The sequence below is a fragment of the Pseudophryne corroboree genome, chromosome 10 (assembly GCF_028390025.1).
Source record: "Pseudophryne corroboree isolate aPseCor3 chromosome 10, aPseCor3.hap2, whole genome shotgun sequence".
In the NCBI taxonomy this organism is placed as follows: Eukaryota; Metazoa; Chordata; class Amphibia; order Anura; family Myobatrachidae; genus Pseudophryne; species Pseudophryne corroboree.
In genome coordinates, this window is record NC_086453.1 from 350,363,389 (window position 1) to 350,386,567 (window position 23,179).

The 23,179-nt window shown below is 47.2% G+C and overlaps 1 protein-coding gene across 1 annotated transcript in view; it reads right to left on the reverse strand.

Annotated features, from left to right (window-relative positions):
• Positions 1-23,179, reverse strand: part of LOC134966714 (CMP-N-acetylneuraminate-beta-galactosamide-alpha-2,3-sialyltransferase 4-like) — a 269,028-nt gene that overhangs the window by 245,242 nt on the left and 607 nt on the right. The gene's annotated exons all lie outside the window — the stretch shown is intronic.

Below are 23,179 nucleotides of genomic sequence, written 5' to 3' on the forward strand. Positions count from 1 at the left end.
TCTAGTTGGCTTCATGGCTTCAGGAAGGAGACTGCTGCTGCAGAATCTGTCCACCTGCTCTCTGGAGAGGAAATTGGGGGTCATTCCGAGATAATAGTCCGCCCCGCATGTCAGTGCCAACCCCTCCCTCCCCCCCCCCCCCCCCCCGCAGAAGTGCAAAGGCATCGCACAGCGGTGATGCCTTTGCACTTCAAGAGTAGCTCCCGACCAGCGCAGCTTTAGCGTGCTGGCCGGGAGCTACTCGTCGCTCCCCGGCCCGCAGCGGCTGCGTGTGATGTCATGCAGCCACCGCGGACCGCTCCCCCTAAACGGTGGCTTAACGCCACTGTCCAGCCCCCTCCCGATCAGCGACCGCCTCTGCCTCAGAGGCGATCGCTAGGTAACGATGGCTGCCATGCATGCGCAGTTCCGGCCCATTCGCTGCGATAAACAGCAGCGAGCGATCGGATTGGAATGACCCCCATTGGCTGGTGCCTGGAGCAGATGCACACATTTACTGCGGGTGCGTTCACTTTGTGGGTTTGTGAGGTACAAACCTGCCTATATTATGCTATGTAAGCAGACTTTAAGAACAGGGCGTACACTGTGTAATCCCGTCTGTTTATCACCACCTCTTAGTGATGAGTAATAACTCTTAGGAACTACTACGGAGCAATAAACTCTATTTTCTGCTGATAACCTGCAACCCACAGATAAGAGCCAAAGTCTCTCACACCCTGCATGTGTCCTATGTATAACCTAATGCCCTCAGTCTGCTCTAGCTGCAGTGTCGTACTCCTGATCCGAAGTAAGTGGCCAGGAGGAGTCCGCCATTGTCACCAGCAAAGAGGTGCTACAGCCGCCAGATATGAACGGCTCCAGGTGCAGGTAAAGACACCAGTTGGAGATAGAGAGACAGGCTGGCAGAGGAAGACTATATTGTCACAGTGTGTTTGTAGACTTCTTTAAATTGGGCGCAGTTTGAAAAAAAATGACCCTTCTCTGTCCAATGAAAATTTTGTGGCCCGAAACTGGCTTTGCCCCTTCAGACAGCATGGATTGCCCTAAAAATGTTCCTTCAATTCATTCATTTTAATAATAATTTTTTAAATGAAACCTCGCTTTAGTTCAGCTCTGGGAAACTATGTCACACGCAAGGGGCAGCGGCCGCCGTGCTTACCCCTGCGTGGCTGCTGGTCCGTTTGGCGGTCCTCGTCTCCGGCGGTCCTCGGGTCCCGGCGTCTGGCTGGCGCGGCTCCCGGCGGTTCCCCGGAGCGTGGGCGCCGCCATGACAGCCGGCGTCACGTGGGCGGGGAGCAGGTGATGTCACGAACCCGCTTCACCAATCCAATAGAGGCGGGAGATTCAAAACCGGACGCAGGGCAGAGCCTCGGCGCTTGAGTATCGTCTCTTTTCTGAAGTGAATGCCAGAGCTCCTGTACGCAGTGTGTTTCCCAGCAGCTATACTCCAGCGCATCTAGCATTCAGGGTGCCTTCCTGCAGCACAGTCTCCAGTAATCCGAGCAACTAGTGTGTTCCTCTGCGGTGCAGTTGCCAGCGCTCCCTGGATTCAGCAAGGCCTGCGGGCCGAACCAACTTTAGTGTTTCCAGCATTCAGTGTCATTCACCATCGCTCACAAGTTCTTCATTCATCAGTGTCCTTAAACATCGCTCACCAATTCTTCAGTGTCATTCACCATCGCTCACGAGTTTGCAGACGTATTTTCGGAACAGGCGGCCGATCAGTTACCACCCCATAGACCCTGGGACTGTCCCATTGAGCTCATCCCAGGGAAGATGCCACCCCGGGGGCGCATTTATCCTTTGTCATTGCCCGAGACCCAAGCCATGTCGGACTATATCAAGTCTAATCTGCAGAAAGGATTCATTCGCCCATCTACTTCTCCGGCGGGAGCAGGATTCTTTTTTGTGAAGAAGAAGAAGGACGGAGGGTTGAGACCATGCATTGACTACCGCGGCTTAAATGAGATCACCATTAAGAACAAATATCCTTTGCCGCTCATCACGGAACTATTTGATAGGGTTCGCGGAGCCCATATCTTCACGAAGCTCGACTTAAAGGGAGCTTATAATTTGATTCGTATTCGACAGGGGGACGAATGGAAGATGGCCTTCAATACCAGGGACGGGCATTACGAATATCTGGTAATGCCGTTTGGGCTCAGTAATGCCCCTGCCGTCTTCCAAGGTTTTGTGAATGAAATCTTCCGAGATATGTTATACCTAAGTGTAGTGGTATACTTGGATGACATTCTGATATTTTCTAAGGATCTCACGGAGCATAGAATTCAGGTCAAGGAGGTACTTCTTCATCTACGAAGGAATCATCTCTACGGTAAGATCTCCAAATGTACCTTTGAGGTTCCTTCAATTCCATTTCTTGGTTACGTCCTCTCAGGTACGGAGCTTCGCATGGATCCGGAAAAACTCGCTGCTATTCGGGACTGGACTCAGCCTCTTTCTTTGAAAATAAGATTTTACTTACCGATAAATCTATTTCTCGTAGTCCGTAGTGGATGCTGGGGACTCCGTAAGGACCATGGGGAATAGCGGCTCCGCAGGAGACTGGGCACATCTAAAGAAAGCTTTAGGACTATCTGGTGTGCACTGGCTCCTCCCCCTATGACCCTCCTCCAAGCCTCAGTTAGGATACTGTGCCCGGACGAGCGTACATAATAAGGAAGGATATTGAATCCCGGGTAAGACTCATACCAGCCACACCAATCACACCGTACAACTTGTGATCTGAACCCAGTTAACAGCATGATAACAGAGGAGCCTCTGAAAAGATGGCTCACAACAATAATAACCCGATTTTTGTAACAATAACTATGTACAAGTATTGCAGACAATCCGCACTTGGGATGGGCGCCCAGCATCCACTACGGACTACGAGAAATAGATTTATCGGTAAGTAAAATCTTATTTTCTCTGACGTCCTAGTGGATGCTGGGGACTCCGTCAGGACCATGGGGATTATACCAAAGCTCCCAAACGGGCGGGAGAGTGCGGATGACTCTGCAGCACCGAATGAGAGAACTCCTGGTCCTCTTTAGCCAGGGTATCAAATTTGTAGAATTTTACAAACGTGTTCTCCCCCGACCACGTAGCTGCTCGGCAGAGTTGTAATGCCGAGACCCCTCGGGCAGCCGCCCAGGATGAGCCCACCTTCCTTGTGGAATGGGCCTTTACAGATTTAGGCTGTGGCAGGCCTGCCACAGAATGTGCAAGTTGAAATGTGCTACAAATCCAACGAGCAATCGTCTGCTTAGAAGCAAGAGCACCCAGTTTGTTGGGTGCATACAGGATAACAGCGAGTCAGTTTTCCCGACTCCAGCCGTCCTGGAAACCTATATTTTCAGGGCCCTGACAACATCTAGCAACTTGGAGTCCTCCAAGTCCCTAGTAGCCGCAGGTACCACAATAAGCTGGTTCAGGTGAAACGCTGACACCACCTTAGGAAGAAACTGGGGACGAGTCCGCACCTCTGCCCTGTCCGAATGGACAATCAGATATGGCTTTTGTGAGACAAAGCCGTCAATTCTGACACTCGCCTGGCCGAGGCCAGGGCCAACAGCATGGTCACTTTTCATGTGAGATATTTCAAATCCACAGATTTGAGCGGTTTAAAATGTGATTTGAGGAATCCCAGAACTACGTTGAGATCCCACAGTGCCACTGGAGGCACAAAAAGGGGGTTGTATATGCAATACTCCCTTGACAAACTTCTGGACTTCAGGAACTGAAGCCAATTCTTTCTGGAAGAAAATTGACAGGGCCGAAATTTGAACCTTAATGGACCCCAATTTGAGGCCCATAGACACTCCTGTTTGCAGGAAATGCAGGAATCGACCGAGTTGAAATTTCTTCGTGGGGCCTTCCTGGCCTCACACCACGCAACATATTTTCGCCACATGTGGTGATAATGTTTTGCGGTCACCTCCTTCCTGGTTTTGACCAGGGTAGGAATGACCTCTTCCGGAATGCCTTTTTCCCTTAGGATCTGGCGTTCCACCGCCATGCCGTCAAACGCAGCCGCGGTAAGTCTTGGAACAGACCTGGTACTTGCTGAAGCAAGTCCCTTCTTAGCGGCAGAGGCCATGAGTCCTCTGTGAGCATTTCTTGAAGTTCCGGGTGCCACGTCCTTCTTGGCCAATCCGGAGCCACGAGTATAGTTCTTACTCCTCTACGTCTTATAATTCTCAGTACCTTGGTTATGAGAAGCAGAGGAGGGAACACATACACCGACTGGTACACCCACGGTGTTACCAGAACGTCCACAGATATTGCTTGAGGGTCTCTTGACCTGGCGCAATACCTGTCCAGTTTTTTGTTCAGGCGGGACGCCATCATGTCCACCTTTGGTCTTTCCCAACGGTTCACAATCATGTGGAATACTTCCCGATGAAGTCCCCACTCTCCCGGGTGGAGGTCGTGCCTGCTGAGGAAGTCTGCTTCCCAGTTGTCCACTCCCGGAATGAACACTGCTGACAGTGCTATCACATGATTTTTCGCCCAGCGAAGAATCCTTGCAGTTTCTGCCATTGCCCTCCTGCTTCTTGTGCCGCCCTGTCTATTTACGCGGGCGACTGCCATGATGTTGTCCCACTGGATCAATACCGGCTGACCTTGAAGCAGAGGTCTTGCTAAGCTTAGAACATTGTAAATTGCCCTTAGCTCCAGTATAATTATGTGGAGAGAAGTCTCCAGACTTGATCACACTCCCTGGAAATTTTTTCCCTGTGTGACTGCTCCCCAGCCTCTCAGGCTGGCATCCGTGGTCACCAGGACCCAGTCCTGAATGCCGAATCTGCGGCCCTTTAGTAGATGAGCACTCTGCAGCCACCGCAGAAGAAACACCCTTGTCCTTGGAGACAGGGTTATCCGCTGATGCATCTGAAGATGCGATCCGGACCATTTTTCCAGCAGATCCCACTGAAAAGTTCTTGCGTGAAATCTACCGAATGGAATCGCTTCGTAAGAAGCCACCATTTTTCCCAGGACCCTTGTGCAAGGATGCACTGACACTTTTCCTGGTTTTAGGAGGTTCCTGACTAGCTCGGATAACTCCCTGGCTTTCTTCTCCGGGAGAAACACCTTTTTCTGGACTGTGTCCAGAATCATCCCTAGGAACAGCAGACGTGTCGTCGGAAACAGCTGCGGTTTTGGAATATTTAGAATCCACCCGTGCTGTCGTAGAACTACTTGAGATAGTGCTACTCCGACCTCCAACTGTTCTCTGGACCTTGCCCCTATCAGGAGATCGTCCATTTTCTTTGAAGAAGAATCATCATTTCGGCCATTACCTTGGTAAGGACCCGGGGTGCCGTGGACAATCCAACCGGCAGCGTCTGAAACTGATAGTGACAGTTCTGTACCACGAACCTGAGGTACCCTTGGTGAGAAGGGCAAATTGGGACATGGAGGTAAGCATCCCTGATGTCCCGGGACACCATATAGTCCCCTTCTTCCTGGTTCGCTATCACTGCTCTGAGTGACTCCATCTTGATTTGAACCTTTGTATGTAAGTGTTCAACTATTTCAGATTTAGAATAGGTCTCACCGAGCCGTCTGGCTTCAGTACCACGATATAGTGTGGAATAATACCCCTTTCCTTGTTGTAGGAGGGGTACTTTGATTATCACCTGCTGGGAATACAGCTTGTGAATTGTTTCCACTACTGCCTCCCTGTCGGAGGGAGACGTTGGTAAAGCAGACTTCAGGAACCTGCGAGGGGGAGACGTCTCGAATTTCCAATCTGTACCCCTGGGATACTACTTGTAGGATCCAGGGGTCCACTTGCGAGTGAGCCCACTGCGTGCTGAAACTCTTGAGACGACCCCCCCCACCGCACCTGAGTCCGCTTGTACGGCCCCAGCGTCATGCTGAGGACTTGGCAGAAGCGGTGGAGGGCTTCTGTTTCTGGGAATGGGCTGCCTGCTGCAGTCTTCTTCCCTTTCCTCTATCCCATGGCAGATATGACTGGCCTTTTGCCCGCTTGCCCTTATGGGGACGAAAGGACTGAGGCTGAAAAGACGTTGTCTTTTTCTCCTTTATACGGCAATACTTCCATGTGCCGTTTGGAATCTGCATCACCTGACCACTGTCGTGTCCATAAACAACTTCTGGCAGATATGGACATCGCACTTACTCTTGATGCCAGAGTGCAAATATCCCTCTGTGCATCTCGCATATATAGAAATGCATCTTTTAAATGCTCTATAGTCAATAAAATACTGTCCCTGTCAAGGGTCTCAATATTTTCAGTCAGGGAATCCGACCAAGCCACCCCAGCGCTGCACATCCAGGCTAAGGCGATCGCTGGTCGCAGTATAACACCAGTATGTGTGTATATACTTTTTAGGATATTTTCCAGCCTCCTATCAGCTGGCTCCTTGAGGGCGGCCCTATCTGGAGACGGTACCGCCACTTGTTTTGATAAGCGTGTGAGCGCCTTATCCACCCTAAGGGGTGTTTCCCAACGCGCCCTAACTTCTGGCGGGAAAGGGTATACCGCCAATAATTTTCTATCGGGGGAAACCCACGCATCATCACACACTTCATTTAATTTATCTGATTCAGGAAAAACTACAGGTAGTTTTTTCACACTCCACATAATACCCTTTTTTGTGGTACTTGTAGTATCAGAAATATGTAACACCTCCTTCATTGCCCTTAACAAGTAACGTGTGGCCCTAAAGGAAAATACGTTTGTTTCTTCACCGTCGACACTGGAGTCAGTGTCCGTGTCTGTGTCTGTGTCGACCGACTGAGGTAAAAGGACGTTTTAACGCCCCTGACGGTGTTTGAGACGCCTGGACAGGTACTAATTGGTTTGCCGGCCGTCTCATGTCGTCAACCGACCTTGCAGCGTGTTGACATTATCACGTAATTCCTTAAATAAGCCATCCATTCCGGTGTCGACTCCCTAGAGAGTGACATCACCATTACAGGCAATTGCTCCGCCTCCTCACCAACATCGTCCTCATACATGTCGACACACACGTACCGACACACAGCACACACACAGGGAATGCTCTGATAGAGGACAGGACCCCACTAGCCCTTTGGGGAGACAGAGGGAGAGTTTGCCAGCACACACCAAAAACGCTATAATTATACAGGGACAACCTTTATATAAGTGTTTTTCCCTTATAGCATTTTAATATATATAGTCATATCGCCAAATAAGTGCCCCCCCCTCTCTGTTTTAACCCTGTTTCTGTAGTGCAGTGCAGGGGAGAGCCTGGGAGCCTTCCCACCAGCATTTCTGTGAGGGAAAAAGGCGCTGTGTGCTGAGGAGAATAGGCCCCGCCCCCTTTTCGGCGGGCTTCTTCTCCCGTTCTTCTGAGACCTGGCAGGGGTTAAATACATCCATATAGCCCCCAGGGGCTATATGTGATGTATTTTTAGCCAGAATAAGGTACTATCATTGCTGCCCAGGGCGCCCCCCCCCAGCGCCCTGCACCCTCAGTGACCGCTGCTATTAAGTGTGCTGACAACAATGGCGCACAGCTGCAGTGCTGTGCGCTACCTTATGAAGACTGAAAAGTCTTCTGCCGCCGGTTTCTGGACCTCTTCACTTTTCGGCATCTGCAAGGGGGTCGGCGGCGCGGCTCCGGGACGAACCCCAGGGTGAGACCTGTGTTCCGACTCCCTCTGGAGCTAATGGTGTCCAGTAGCCTAAGAAGCCAATCCATCCTGCACGCAGGTGAGTTCACTTCTCTCCCCTAAGTCCCTCGATGCAGTGAGCCTGTTGCCAGCAGGACTCACTGAAAATAAAAAACCTAACAAAACTTTTACTCTAAGCAGCTCTTTAGGAGAGCCACCTAGATTGCACCCTTCTCGGCCGGGCACAAAAATCTAACTGAGGCTTGGAGGAGGGTCATAGGGGGAGGAGCCAGTGCACACCACCTGATCCTAAAGCTTTTACTTTTGTGCCCTGTCTCCTGCGGAGCCGCTATTCCCCATGGTCCTGACGGAGTCCCCAGCATCCACTAGGACGTCAGAGAAAGCGGTACAAAGATTTCTGGGTTTTGCGAATTACTACCGGAAATTCATAAAGGGATTTTCTACCATTGTGGCACCTATTACTGCTCTAACCAAAAAGGGGTCTGACCCAGGTCACTGGTCTTCTGAAGCTGTAGCAGGGTTCGCCCAGTTGAAAGCAGCCTTTATGTCCGCTCCGGTACTCCAGCAACCGAATTTTTCAAAACCATTCTTCTTGGAGGTCGATGCTTCCTCGGTCGGCATCGGTGCCGTGCTTTCACAGTACTCCTCTGATGGGAAGTTACATCCATGTGGTTTCCATTCTCGCAAGTTCTCTCCTGCTGAACGAAACTACACCATCGGAGACCAGGAACTCTTGGCAATAAAATCTGCCCTGGAAGAATGGAGATATCTATTGGAAGGTGCTAAACACCTAATTACGATTTATACCGATCACAAGAACTTACTGTATCTCAAGACAGCCCAGTGCTTGAATCCCCGTCAAGCTAGATGGGCGCTCTTCTTCACTCGATTCTCGTTTGTCATTAAGTACCGGTCCGGGACGCTTAACACCAAAGCTGATGCTTTATCTCGTTCCTTGACGGCTTCAGATGAGGAGAACTGCGTTGGAAAGGCTTTGATTCTCAGTCCAGTTTCTATTTCGGCAGCTCCCACCGCTTTGGGTCCTCCTCCTGGGAGAATGTCTGTACCAGCTGAATTTCGACCGAAGTTGTTGCAGTGGGCTCATACCTCCAAGTTTTCCGGTCATCCTGGAGTTCAAAAAATGTGGGAGTTTCTACGAAGGTCATACTGGTGGGACATTATGAAGAAGGACATACAAGATTATGTCAACTCATGTCCTCAATGTGCTCAGCACAAAATTCTTTGTCTGCCTCCTGCAAGGTTGCTTCATCCACTGTCCATTCCTAAGAGTCCTTGGACCCATATCTCTATGGACTTTGTCACCAAACTGCCCGTCTCCAAGGGTCACAATACCGTGTGGGTGATTATTGACCGCTTTTCTAAAATGGCACATTTTGTTCCTTTGACCGGGTTACCGTCAGCTCCCAAATTGGCTTTATTATTTATCCGTGAACACTTCCGCCTGCATGGGTTACCTCAGGAAATAGTCTCTGATCGGGGGGTGTAGTTTACTGCAAGATTCTGGAGGGCTCTCTGTTCAGCCTTACAAATAAACCTTAAGTTTTCATCTGCCTACCATCCTCAGACCAATGGGCAAACTGAACGCGTTAATCAAGATTTAGAGACTTTTCTCCGCGTTTATCTCTCTCCTTCGCAAGATGATTGGGTGGAACTGTTGCCCTGGGCCGAGTTTGCCCACAATCATTTGTACCACTCTTCCACTGGTGAGTCCCCATTCTTCATTAATTATGGATTCCATCCTCAAGTTCCAAAATTACCCGTCTGTCCTCCAGAAGATGTTCCTGCTGCAGCTTCTACTCTTCGGCACTTCAGTCAAATCTGGAGTAGGATTCACGCTAACCTCAAGAAAATCTCCAGCCTCTACAAATTCTTTGCGGATAGGAAGCGACGGGCAGCTCCCCAATACAAAGTTGGTGATAGAGTATGGCTCTCTACCCGCAATCTCCGTTTAAGAGTGCCTGCTATGAAGTTTGCCCCGAGGTTCAGTGGTCCTTATCCCGTGTTGCAGGTTCTGAACCCGGTTGTCTGCAAATTGGGTTTGCCTTCCCACTTTCGGGTACCAAATTCCTTCCATGTTTCTCTACTTCGTCCCCTTATTTTAAATCGGTTCCATTCAGAGTCACCTAGGCCAACCTCTGTAGAGACTGAAGCCAGAACGGAATTTGAAATTAAAGCTATTCTTGACTCTCGTTATCTTCACAAGAATCTGCAGTACTTGGTGGAATGGAAGGGTTATGGCCCTGAAGAGAGGAGCTGGGTCAAAGCTACTGATGTTACGGCCCCCCGACTGGTGCGGATCTTCCATTCCAGACATCCAACAAAGCCCGGGAAGTGTCCAGGGGCCACTGCTGGAGGAGGGGGTACTGTCACACGCCAGGGGCAGCGGCCGCCGCGATTACCCCTGCGTGGCTGCTGGTCCGTTTGGCGGTCCTCATCTCCGGCGGTCCTCGGGTCCCGGCGTCTGGCTGGCACAGCTCCCGGCGGTTCCCCGGAGCGTGGGCGCCGCCATGACAGCCGGCGTCACGTGGGCGGGGAGCAGGTGATGTCACGAACCCGCTTCACCAATCCAATAGAGGCGGGAGATTCAAAACCGGACGCCGAGCAGAGCCTCGGCGCCTGAGTATCGTCTCTTTTCTGAAGTGGATGCCAAAGCTCCCGTACGCAGTGTGTTTCTCAGCAGCTATACTCCAGTGCATCTAGCATTCAGGGTGCCTTCCTGCAGCACAGTCTCCAGTAATCCGAGCAACTAGTGTGTTCCTCTGCGGTGCAGTTGCCAGCGCTCCCTGGATTCAGCAAGGCCTGCGGGCCGAACCAACTTTAGTGTTTCCAGCGTTCAGTGTCATTCACCATCGCTCACAAGTTCTTCATTCATCAGTGTCCTTAAACATCGCTCACCAATTCTTCAGTGTCATTCACCATCGCTCACAAGTTCTTCATTCATCAGTGCCTTTTAACATCGCTCACAAATTCTTCAGTGTCTTTCATCATCGCTCACAAGTTCTTCATTCATCAGTGTCTTTAAACATCGCTCACAAATTCTTCAGTGTCTTTCACCATCGCTCACAAGTTCTTCATTCATCTGTGTCTTTTAAACATCGCTCACAAATTCTTTAGTGTCTTTCACCATCGCTCACAAGTTCTTCATTCATTAGTGTCTTTTAAACATCACTCACAAATTCTTCAGTGTCTTTCATCATCGCTCACAAGTTCTTCATTCATCAGTGTCTCCAAACATCGCTCACAAATTCTTCATTCATCAGTTGAACATTGCTCACGAATTCTCCAGTAACTTTCTGACATTGCCCACAAGTTCACTTCCTTCATGTGCCGCTGTATTGCTCCCTTTCCTTAATAAAGTTCCTCAGTATTCTTTCACCAAGCCTAACTATCAGAGTCTTGTATGAGGAAATCCTATATCCGACCATCCCTGCTCCGACCCACCTGTGGTTCCTTTTCCCGACCATCGGAAGAACCCCCGAGTCCACAACATCAGGTCAGTGACAAACTAGTCTGCAAGGAATGTCTGCTTGACCTGCCGCCTGTCAGGTGTAATTTTCTTGTCGTACACGAACGCTGCCATCTAGCTCCGCCTACCCTAGTATCTAAGTTGTGTGGCGCAAATAGGACACTGCACCACTGAAACGGATTTCCCCCTAGACATCTTTCATCATATGCTGTACCATGTTTCTTGCTGTGTCCTAAGACAGATGCCCTTTCATAGATTGCTGAGTTTAATGTAGAACTTTATGGCCATATTTCTTAAATCCTCTTTGCAGGGGTACTTGTAGCTATTAAGTATTCCCTAGATGTACCTACAGAGGATTGCAGGTGACATCGGAGATGTCTGCTGTGATCCCAAAGTGTCCAAGCTACGGAATCAGAGTTTGGCCATTTGCACGTGCGCAGTAATGGCAGAATTGGCTGCATTGTCTGGGTCACACAGTAATAATACATTCCAGAGAGCAAAGATTCCTTACTGCCGTGAAATGCGGTGACACGGAATCTTTAACACTGGAGGCAAACTGAACAAAATAATAAATATGACCCTTTGGAATGAAAGCCTGACGCTGCAAGAGGCCTGGCACGGTGGTAGTTTTCCAATGCAGACGTAATTTCAATTGCAGTAATAAGGTGCATGAAACAGCAGAAATAATTCCTGCTCAACTAGGGTACTAAAGCTCCGTTATATATATATATTTATTTTTATTATTATTTTTTATTTATTTATTTTTTTAAGAAAAAGTTTACATACAAAAAATATACAGGACACGGCTAAACCAAATTACTACCAGCAAATAAGAGAAAGTGCAATTCACTACAAAAAGCACAAAGGAACCGTAGCACTTTGTTGCCTACATTTACAAATAGAATATGTAAACCATCCCTTTAAAGTACAGCAGCTGCCAGAGGGCTTAATCATTTCATACACTCTGACAGCAACACTGACAGTACAAGTTACTCCGCCACCAAGACAGGCAACAATTCCCATGGGAGCCGCAAATACACCTTGTTATAGATGAATGTAAAACACAGTCATTCCGATATTACTCTCTGCATGTAAATATGTTACGTATCACATTATGACATCACAGAACATTTCTGATCCATACTGTCTCTGAGAGTCGGTGGCCACCTCCATGCTATGAATAAACACCTCTTATGTAATTAGGGGGTCATTCCGAGTTGATCGCTTGCTGACGTTTTTTGCAGCGCAGCGAACAGGCTACTACTGCGCATGTGTATGCACCGCAATGCGCAGACGCGTCGTACGGATACAAAGCAGATCGTTGCTGGGCGATGGATTTAACGAAGAATACATTTGCACGGGCGATCGCAAGGAGATTGACAGGAAGTGGGCGCTTGTGGGTGTCAGCTGACCGTTTTCTGGGAGTGGTGCGGCGAACGCAGGCGTGTCCTGGCGTTTGGAGGCCGGATGTCTGACGTCAAATCCGGGACCTGCAACGCTGGATTCATCGCACAGGGTAAATAACTCTTACCCTGGTCTTGTTCTACACAAAACTTTTTTTGCAAAGCAGGGCTGCACAAGCGATCGCAGCCTTGCTATGCAAAAATACACTCCCCCATAGGCGGCGTCTAGTTGATCGCACGGGCTGCAAAAAGTTGCAGCGTGCGATCAACTCGGAATGACCCCCTCAGTTTCCAGCGTTTTCTCTTCTGCTGCGTATCTGAGCTAGCACTTTTCCTGTTCTGCCATCTCGTTATACTGTAATATATTTCCATGGTTATTATAAGATTGAGATTTTACAGTGAGAAGCTGTAACGTCGTACATAGCAGCTCCCAGTTACTAAATGATGGTTAGACCTCTACAGCTCTCAGGATATGAGTAATTTCCTTCAAATGAATTCTGCATCATTGCATTGAACAGCTCTATAATGTGTGGTGGGGCGGTGTCTCTCCAAAGTAACTCTACTCCTTTTTGGAAAACAAGTGCGCTCTATTCCAGAAGACCGACTTCACAACACTGTAACCCTACATTCTGTAATGGTCTGGCTAGCATGTCTAGTCTGTCATATTTACATACATAGCTGCTTACATTTGTCTGGTGTTCTCTGTGAGACCGGGGGGGGGGGGGTGGTCATCCTAGTGGTAGGTGCGGGGAAAGCAGTGTCTTGGGTCTCATCATTGTAGTCCGTCCCCCACTGTATAATTTCACATTGGGCAGCAGATTGTAAGGCTACAATGATACAATGCACCGCAAACTGCATTATCAGCCCCCAGACTGACCACTTCACAGCGGAGGGGGGGGAGCGGGCAATATCTGAGAGACTGGGCTGCTCTCCCATAAGTGCAGGAGAATTGCCAGACATTCAGTTAAAGTAAGTGTATGTATAGGATTGACATTAATCTTATTTATTGCCGATACTAGGAGTCACATTTACACAAATCATTGCCAGAACCAAACCAAACTCCCAACACCATTACAGGGGCTGTATGTAGAATGGCAGAATGACATTATATACTATACATAGGGGGGGAATTCAATTAGTCGTAAATTTTTCTGTGAAAAAAAAAAAGGCTTTTTTGCCCAATGTTTTTTTCAGACAATTCAATTAATGCCCGTTTTTTTTTTTCTACCCTTGTTTGTGCAAAAAACACATGGACCTGGGATAAGTTCCAGAAGCCATGTGTTTTCGCAACTGTGGGCGCGAAAAACTGCACTTAGCAGGGATTTTGTTTCTCCTGCCTCTATCGGGCTAACTGAATTACCCCCTGGGGATCAATTAGCCGGAGTAATTTACCGCGGCTAATTGAATTCCTCCATAGTGTAGAAGAGTAAGTCCCTACCGTGTATGTTAGATTCTTAGAAAATAACATGAGATGTGGCTGGCATATACTATGGGCACAGAACAAATTCAGCTTTCACTGTGAACGGATTATAGGGCAGCAAAAAAGAATGTAAACTTGCCAATCAGCAGTGTTCATTTTGACAAGGATTTTCAATGTAGTTTTAGTCTTAGTCGCTTACTTGATCACATTTTAGGCTCTTTTCTTTTGCTTCGTTTTAGTCAAGATTTAGTCAGTTTTCATTTTAGTCTAATTTTAGTCATAACTTTTGCAAACAGTTTAATGATACTGTAATGGATTTTGCTGAAGAACATTTCTCTAAAATTCTCTTGAGAAGTTGGCATACATGTAACTACGTATTTAATAATCTAGGCTCAGTAGGCTGAGAATGACTTACCGTAGTACTCCAATATATCATATACAAATGAATGCCTTAAGATTGTTAGAATAAAACAAGTGTAATACACAATCATATTTCCTTCACAGCAAGTTATATTTATGTACTGCAAACAGAGGCATATCTAGGGTAGGGCGAGTGGGGCACGTGCCCTGGGCGCCTTGGCAGGCCCAGGAGAGGGGGGCGCCGCCGGCGGCCAGGGCATCATGCCCCACTCGCCCATGTCAACCCGAGATGTGAGGGGAGGAGAACGCACCGTCTCTCCCTCCCCTCACCACCGCTGGAAGCCCTCCGGCGTTAGCCAATCAGAGCTTGCGGACCGGCTCCTGATTGGCTGCCGGTCCGCGAGCTCTGATTGGCTAGCGCTTCGGCGCAAGACAGCCGCCGGAGACCTGGAGCGGTGAGAGGAAGGAGAGGCGCTGCGCTCTCCTCCCTTCACATACACAATAGGCGCCGGTGAGTGACCGGGGGAAGGGGGCACAGTGGGGCCTGGCGCTGTGGGGCATATAACTGGCACAGTGGGGCCTGGCACTGTGGGGCATATAACTGGCACTGTGGGGCATATAACTGGCACAGTGGGGCATGTAACTGGCACTGAGTGGGGCCTGGCACTTTGGGGCATATAAATGGCACTGAGGGGCAATGTAACTGGCACTGTGGGGCAATGTAACTGGCACTGTGGGGCAATGTAACTGGCACAGTGGGGCATGTAACTGGCACTGAGGGGCATGTATCTGGCACTGTGGGGCATGTATCTGGCAGTGAGTGGGGCATGTATCTGGCAGTGAGTGGGGCATGTATCTGGCAGTGAGTGGGGCAATGTATCTGGCACTGTGGGGCATGTATCTGGCAGTGAGTGGGGCATGTATCTGGCAGTGAGTGGGGCATGTATCTGGCACTGTGGGGCAATGTATCTGGCACTGTGGGGCAATGTATCTGGCACTGTGGGGCAATGTATCTGGCACTGTGGGGCAATGTATCTGGCACTGTGGGGCAATGTATCTGGCTCTGTGGGGCAATGTATCTGGCACTGTGGGGCATTGTATTTGGCACTGTGGGGCAATGTAACTGGCACTGTGGGCCATTTTCAGTGGCCACACCCCTTCTGGAGTGTGACCACGCCCATTTTTTTGCCGCATTTTTTTGGGGGGGCGCCATTTTCCATCTTGCCCTGGGCTCCGGAGACCCTAGCTACGCCTCTGACTGCAAATATCTAGAACACATAGGGGTGTATGCAATTAGGTCAGTTTTTTTGGCTGAGTTAAAAACCAGGACTTTTTTGCTATTTTTAGGGCAAATGGGCATTCGCCCTATTCAATAGCAGGGCCATTTTTTCAGCAGGAGGGAAAAACAAGTAGATTTTTGAATATACATGTATTCTCACCTGCGCTGGCGAAAACACAGGCCGTTTTCGCCGATTTTGAGGCATTTTTCGCTAATACCTTTTCACTAAAAAAAAAAAAAAAACGGTGAAAATGCATTGGTGAGAATTTCCCTAAAAAACAGGTGAAAACTGCCTCAATTGAATAGGCAGGGGGCCAAGTCAATAGCTTCAAGATTACAGGAGCTAATTGCATAACCCCCATAATTGTTCTTTAAAAATGTAAAACCCTACTTCCAGTGTTCATTTTGACAAGGATTTTATATTTAGTTTTGGTCTTAGGCACTTTTTTTTTTTTGCTTTAGTTAAAATTTAGTCAGTGGATCTCAGTTTTCATTTTAGTTTAATTTTAGTCCTGAAGTAAGGTGTAGTCGACTAATACTTTCAGTCAAAATTTTCATCGACAAAATTAACACTGCTGATCAGTGACAGCGCCAGAATATGTACAGATTACTACAGGACATCAACCGTCGCTGACATTACTGTAATTAGTCATAAATAATGAGACAACAGGTTGTAGTACTAGGACTGTCAATCAGCATCACAGTGACTGGATGGAGCAGCATACCATCCACCGTTACATGGCTCACCAGAGCCGGTTATTCTAAAAAGTAAGGGGAAATAAACTTTAACTGATACCAAGCAATGAAGGAGGAAAGCTCCCATTAATTATAACCAGAGGCAGTAAAGCTTTACAACACACAGCGAAATAAAAAAGCTACAAAACAGTGCCATTGACCAATTAGGTATACGAGGCCCTAACGCAAGTGTAAATCTCTGCATGTGTGGGTACAAAACAATGGGCAGTCTAAAAATCTCCTCAGAACCAAAAGTCAACCAGGACATAAAGGTGGATTTATAAAACCTCAATTATAATGCAAAAGCCATGTCATGTAGGGGGAGGGGGGGGGGGGGGGGGGATTTCTCAGTTCATTATTCATCCATTACTTCTGACTGAATTTACGATCAAGGAATTAACAGATGTAAAATGTTATATATCAACTAATGTGATAAAAGTCCAGGTTATTGGAGCCAAATAGTAAGTGGGAAATTCTGAGTCAGACAAATGAAATGCGTTGTGTATATTGAAAGGTCTACTAGAATTACAGATTTTTTTGTATGCTAAAATAAAATGCCACCCACCGCTTTATCAGCCTTATAACACAAACTGATGAACCTGTGTGTACAAAGGAGAAAACTGGCTATTTCACTGGCAATAGGTTTTTTTTTCTATTACAGGTTGAGTATCCCATATCCAAATATTCCGAAATACGGAATATTCCGAAATACGGACTTTTTTGAGTGAGACTGAGATAGTGAAACCTTTGTTTTTTGATGGCTCAATGTACACAAACTTTGTTTAATACACAAAGTTATTAAAAATATTGTATTAAATGACCTTCAGACTGTGTGCATAAGGTGTATATGAAACATAAATGAATTGTGTGAATGTACAGACACTTTGTTTAATGCACAAAGTTATAAAAAATATTGTCTAAAATTACCTTCAGGCTGTGTATATAAGGTGTATATGTAACATAAATACATTCTGTGCTTAGATTTAGGTCCCATTACCATGATATCTCATTATGGTATGCAATTATTCCAAAATACGGAAAAATCCCATATCCAAAATTCCTCTGGTCCCAAGCATTTTGGATAAGGGATACTCAACCTGTATCATTATTTTTTTTAAATAAATACTTTTAATATTACAGTTGCTTTAGTTTTTGTTCACCCGCCTCTAGGTTTTCATTTCCACGGTCCATGAAAGAGCTGGACGTGCGTTTCGTAAGAGGCTGGCTTAGCACAGCGTTAAGTGATCCCTTGATCTTCTGGGCTAATACCGCCAGGCTCTGCTGCCTTGGAGAGATTTGAGGCGTGAATTGCACAGATATTTCATTTGCATGATAAGTGGAAGTGAAAAAAAAAAAAATCACTCTATTTTGATAAATGTGACCCTGAGTCTTAGCAATTTACAACACATAAATCACTTAACACTCAGGGTCCCATTTATTAAAACAGTGTGATGGATAAATAAAGGACCACCCTTAGGGGATGATCAGTTGCATTTGAGCCGCTATATTTGAGCAACTGTGGCCCTAAAGCCTGGTGAAAACACAAACAGCAATAAGTAGGAATTAACACAAACAGGACACATCAGAGGCGGTATTGTGCAGTGTTCTGTCGCGTAACAGTCTGGTAACTCATTATTTTAGATTTGTTTTGACAGAATTAAAAAGGTCAAAGAACTATACATTAATTAAGGGTCAGACCTGATCACTCCTCTGTGAATTTGCAGAGGTTTGCAATCGGATAGTCACCGCCCAGACAGAGTGAAATCCGCCCCGTGCGAGTCTTTGTACGCCGTGCGGAAAGCTTTGTGAACGCCCATCAGCTGCAAATCTGTTCGCAACTCACTCACCATCAAATGTTTTTTTTCCAGTCTGTGCAGTCTCTGTGCACAGCCCAGAACTTACTCCTAGGCCAGATGTACTAAGCCTGAAAAGTGATAAATATCACAGTGATAAATTACCAGCCAATCGGCTCCTAACTGTCATTTTTCAAACACAGCCTGTAATATGGCAGTTAGGAGCCGATTGGCTGGTGCTTTATCACAGTGATATTTATCACTTTTCAGGCTTAGGCCAGATGTACTAAGCCTGAAAAGTGATAAATATCACAGTGATAAATTACCAGCCAATCGGCTCCTAACTGTCATTTTTCAAACACAGCCTGTAATATGGCAGTTAGGAGCCGATTGGCTGGTGCTTTATCACAGTGATATTTATCACTTTTCAGGCTTAGTACATCTCCCCCACAGTGCGAAAGAAACATGCTGATCAGGCCGGAGCTGACGTCACACACCCTCCCTAAAAACGCTTGGGAACCCCTTGAATAGGCTTTTCATTTTTGAGTACCCCCTCGTCTCATAAATCCCCCCCACCCATCCGTCCTCGCCAGAAAAGTAAACTCACGCAAGCACAGGGAGAACATACAAACATCACACAGTTTGGCCATGGTGGGGATGTAATACCCCTTTCACACCGCATATTGCCGGGTCGACACGGGTCAGCGTGCGGTGTGAAAGGGGCATAGCTGAAATCCCGGGTCGTCTGACCGGGCAATTCAACCCGGTTATAAAGCAGTGTTATTCCCGGGTTGAATACCGGGTCAAAGGCAGAGTAAACGGGCTCCCCTCGGGACCCGTTCACTACAACAGGGAGAGGTGGTGCGGAGGTGATCTTATCTCCCAGCGCCGCCTCCACCCCCGCTGCCGGCTCCGCCCCCTGCCGCTATGGCAACCCGCCCGGCATATTGCCGGGTAAGGGAAGCCAGCGGCAGCGTCCAATTCCGGATCCCACCCAGGAAGGACCCGTTTCCAATTCCCGGGTGTGGGATCCGGCATTGGCAGTGTGAAAGGGGTATTACTGATCTGGGCCCCTCTGCAGTACGTACATTTGTGGGCGATACATTTTACAGCCCAATATACTGTATACATATATATTTTTAGATTTGACATGCAAGATTATTTTACTTAAAAGATTCACATAAATGTAATAGTTTCTAAAAGAATGAAAATGACATTTGAATCTTCATACCTGCTGTAAATGCTCTGACCAGTTCTACAGATTGGTTTATCTGAAGCAGATTACATCGTTATTTTTAATTACATTACACAAGATACCAACTGGAAAAAGCCAAATCATAATGGAATACCAAATAAAATCTACTCATATCATTTAAAGCTAGTAAATGACTACTGACAGGACTAATCTTAGTAAAATAAATGTATTGCAGATTGTATTCAAGGCTTCATAAAGTTAATCCACATACTAAGCTTGTTCTGGTTATTACAAATGGATGACATAAATGTACCTTATTTTCACTGCTCAACCTCCTCTGCAATACTCTGCAGATCTCTGCCCAGGCTGCCTATTCATTCCAGAATTCCGTTCCAGTTTCTCAAGCCTTCAACAAGTCCTCCTCTACACACGCCTCTTACCTCATCAGGAGATACAATTGCACTGCAAACTCCCCGTGGTCTATTCTCTAACCCAGCGTTTCCCAACCGGTGGAAGCAGGGTGTCCCAGGCAGCACGGGTCCCGCTGCGTTTTCCATGCGCGACTGCGCATGGGCCGGGTCACACAGCCGCCATTACCGGCTGCAAATTCAATTACCCCTCTGCAGTGGTTGGGAAACGCTGATCTAGATCATTCATCGAAACACTGTGACAACTAAATATAAAATAGGTCAGAGTAAACTATTCCAATTTTTCACAAATAAGTTTAGACGTGAGGCTTTGTAACAGTTCGTATTATATACCAAAGATGGCCACAAGTACAGCTATCGGTCCTGATTTTTGTGCATAAGGAGGAACAATATGAAGGGCGAAAATACTAAGGCCCCTATTTATCAAAATACAACAACATGGCAGCCATAAAAACTAATTTATCACTAACATGTATTAAGGAAATATGGCTGGGCAGATCTTGGCACAATTAGCTCCCATGCGATATAGGCCCAGGGCGAGAAGGGACTGGCCGTGCCCCGTAGGGGTGAGCCATATCCTCCAGGAACGTGCCTAGTACAGAGGTTCCCAAACGCGGTCCTCAAGGCTCCCCAACAGTCCTGGTTTTAAATGTATCCATGCTTGGCCACACGTGACTTAATTAGCACCTTAATCAATTTGATTTAACCATCTGTGCTGAGCCATGGGCCGTTGGGGCGCCTTGAGGACGGCGTTTGGGAACATCTGGCATAGTACCTCCTCAACCAACTTCACCGTAAGACAACCACATGCCAACGGTAGGTGCTCCTGCTATCTGTGGCTATGTCCCCACAGGCCCTAGCTCCAGGGAGTCGGACTGTCCTGCCTAAACAGGACAGTTGGGATATAATGGGCAAGTGCCACAGGTTCCATGGCAGTAGAGCTAGAACGTAATGGGAAAACAGCTTGGTGGGAATCCATGATCTAGTCACACAGAAAACTGGTAGTGTGATTACAGTCAGGGAATATGCATGGTCCGTGCAGATAGTGGTAATCGGATAGAACAGCCTAGGGGGATAACAAGCTGGGTCAGGTATGTGGAAAGAGCCTGAAGTAGCGAGTTCTCAGGAAACACTGGAGGGTTTGGATAGTTTTGCGATACGAGAAAGGGGATTCCACTGTATGGGTGCAGCCTGAGAAGAAGGCCCTGTAACTAGAAGTACAGTAAGAGAGACATAACGCACACCAGTAATACAGCTCAATACAGCAACCTGGAACGCACTTTCCATATTGTGTTACGTTCCGATTTACTGCAGATGAATTAACAAATATTGTTGTTAGCAACTCCTTGTGCAGTAACAGGGGAGTTTTTTTATTGTATATCTGCATGTTTGTGTATTTGCGTGTTTGTGTATAATTACCGTTTCCTTGCTTCCAGTGTTAGACAACAGATTTGAAAACACATCAAAGTATACAATAACTACGACAAAAAGAAACCTGGTACTTGTGTTAGTGGGTAACTTGCCGGCAGTATCACAAGAACATTCCACTCAAAGGAACAAATGTGCACCTGACAAACCCTGTAATAGCAGGACTGTGAGTGCACGTAGCATACAAAATTTGGACTTGCGCTACGTCCCTCCATCACAAATCTAAATTTGTTTGCATGTTTGCACCGAATGTGATTACCAGCGATCCTTTTGCGGGGGTCTGAGAAATTCTGCATGTAAAAATATCCCTGATTTGTCGATCCCGATAAGTTTTTTGGAGGGTACGGTAAATCAGGGAAATCCAGCATTTTGGGGTGTCCCCGATCCCCTGACCCAGGCGTTGGTGGGGGGGATTGAGGAATTACGGCAATCAGATGCAGCTGTACAGGGCCCATAACATGGTTTTGCCAATGTACAAAAATTGCACATTCCAGTTGCATAAATGTGCAGAACATTAAAATAAAAATATGAATATTATTAAATAATGTTCAGCTGGGAATAAACATGTACAGGTAATTAGAAGCCACAGGGTTAGCATATGTTACTCTGTGCAGTGATACCACTTTTGTCTACACTAGCAGGTGTGGAAGTAGAGTCTTCCAGGGCATTCTGGCACTTGCAGTGCCACAGCTGCTTGAGAACTACTGGTTGACTAGCCCTGACCTACTAGCCAGAAAATAATATGTAATTATCACAAATGTCCACCGTCGCCCTGATTGAGGTAACAATTCCTGGCTATGCCCCTTACACTGAGGTGTGAATAATCCCGGAAATGTCAGAAAGCAGTTCCTGTACAGTGTTGTGTCTGGGAACGGAGCTGTATTTGAGGAATGCAGTGATTTCAGTGTTTCATAGTTCCAGTGCTGTGGGGATCACTGGCTGCTGAGTAGAAGAAGCTCTGTATAATAATAAGGTAGGGACCTGTCACGTAGTAGCTGAGCAATGTTCTGCAAGACTGTAGAGAGGTTAAAACCAAAATGTAGGAATGTATTAGTAGAAAATAGGATAAACCATCACGAGGGCACGAGCCTGGGATGGCGGAGAACGCTTGCTGCATCTTGCTAGTCTCGTTGTTTGTGTATGTGTGTCCGTGAGTGGACTGTAAAGGGCCCTACACATTTAGCGATGTCAGCGATTTGGACGATGATCGATCTGAATGATGATCGGTATCGTCCAAATTGACTTGCATTGAAAAACGATGGAAACCCAACGATGAATGACCACGGGGACGCGCATCGTTCATCGACGGTGCCTCCACACTAAAGGAACGATTTCGTTCATACCGCCCATCAACGTCGCTAAGTGTGTAGGACCCGTCATTGTGTGTGTGTGTGGAAGGGGGGGGGGGGTCTTGTTTTGCCCAGCTCCCACTGACAGATGGAGTGTATGAATTCAGGACACCACCTATAGCACTGTAAATAACAGGTCAGTGATCTGACACTCCCTAACGTTCCGTGCTATCCACAATATTATTATTATCCTTTATTTATATGGCGCCACAAGGGATCCGCAGCGCCCATTACGCAGTACATAATCAAATGAGCAAACAAGAAAACAGCACTTACAGTACAAGACAATATAGGACAGGTATAGAAGACCCGGGGTTAGGAGCCATCAATATACTTCTGAGTACTGATGCCTTATTTTATTTATATTACCTACAGTGTGGTCCTGTATGGTGGAGTGAAGGGCTTTACAGCAGCTGCTGGGAGGGGGTTTCATTACCCTGTGCTGCACTAGAGGGCGCCATGACTCTGAAGTACCCTGGATGGCATGTACTCCAAAATATTGCCCTGGAGTAGAAACTGTATACAGCACAAGTGACAGCTGCAATATCCTGACCCCCAGCATGTAACACTGCACACATACTTCCAATACACTCATGATAAGGAACCCCAGTGGGCAGCAGTGGACACAGGGCAGGTGACATGATTCACTGCAGGATCCATGCCAGTAACA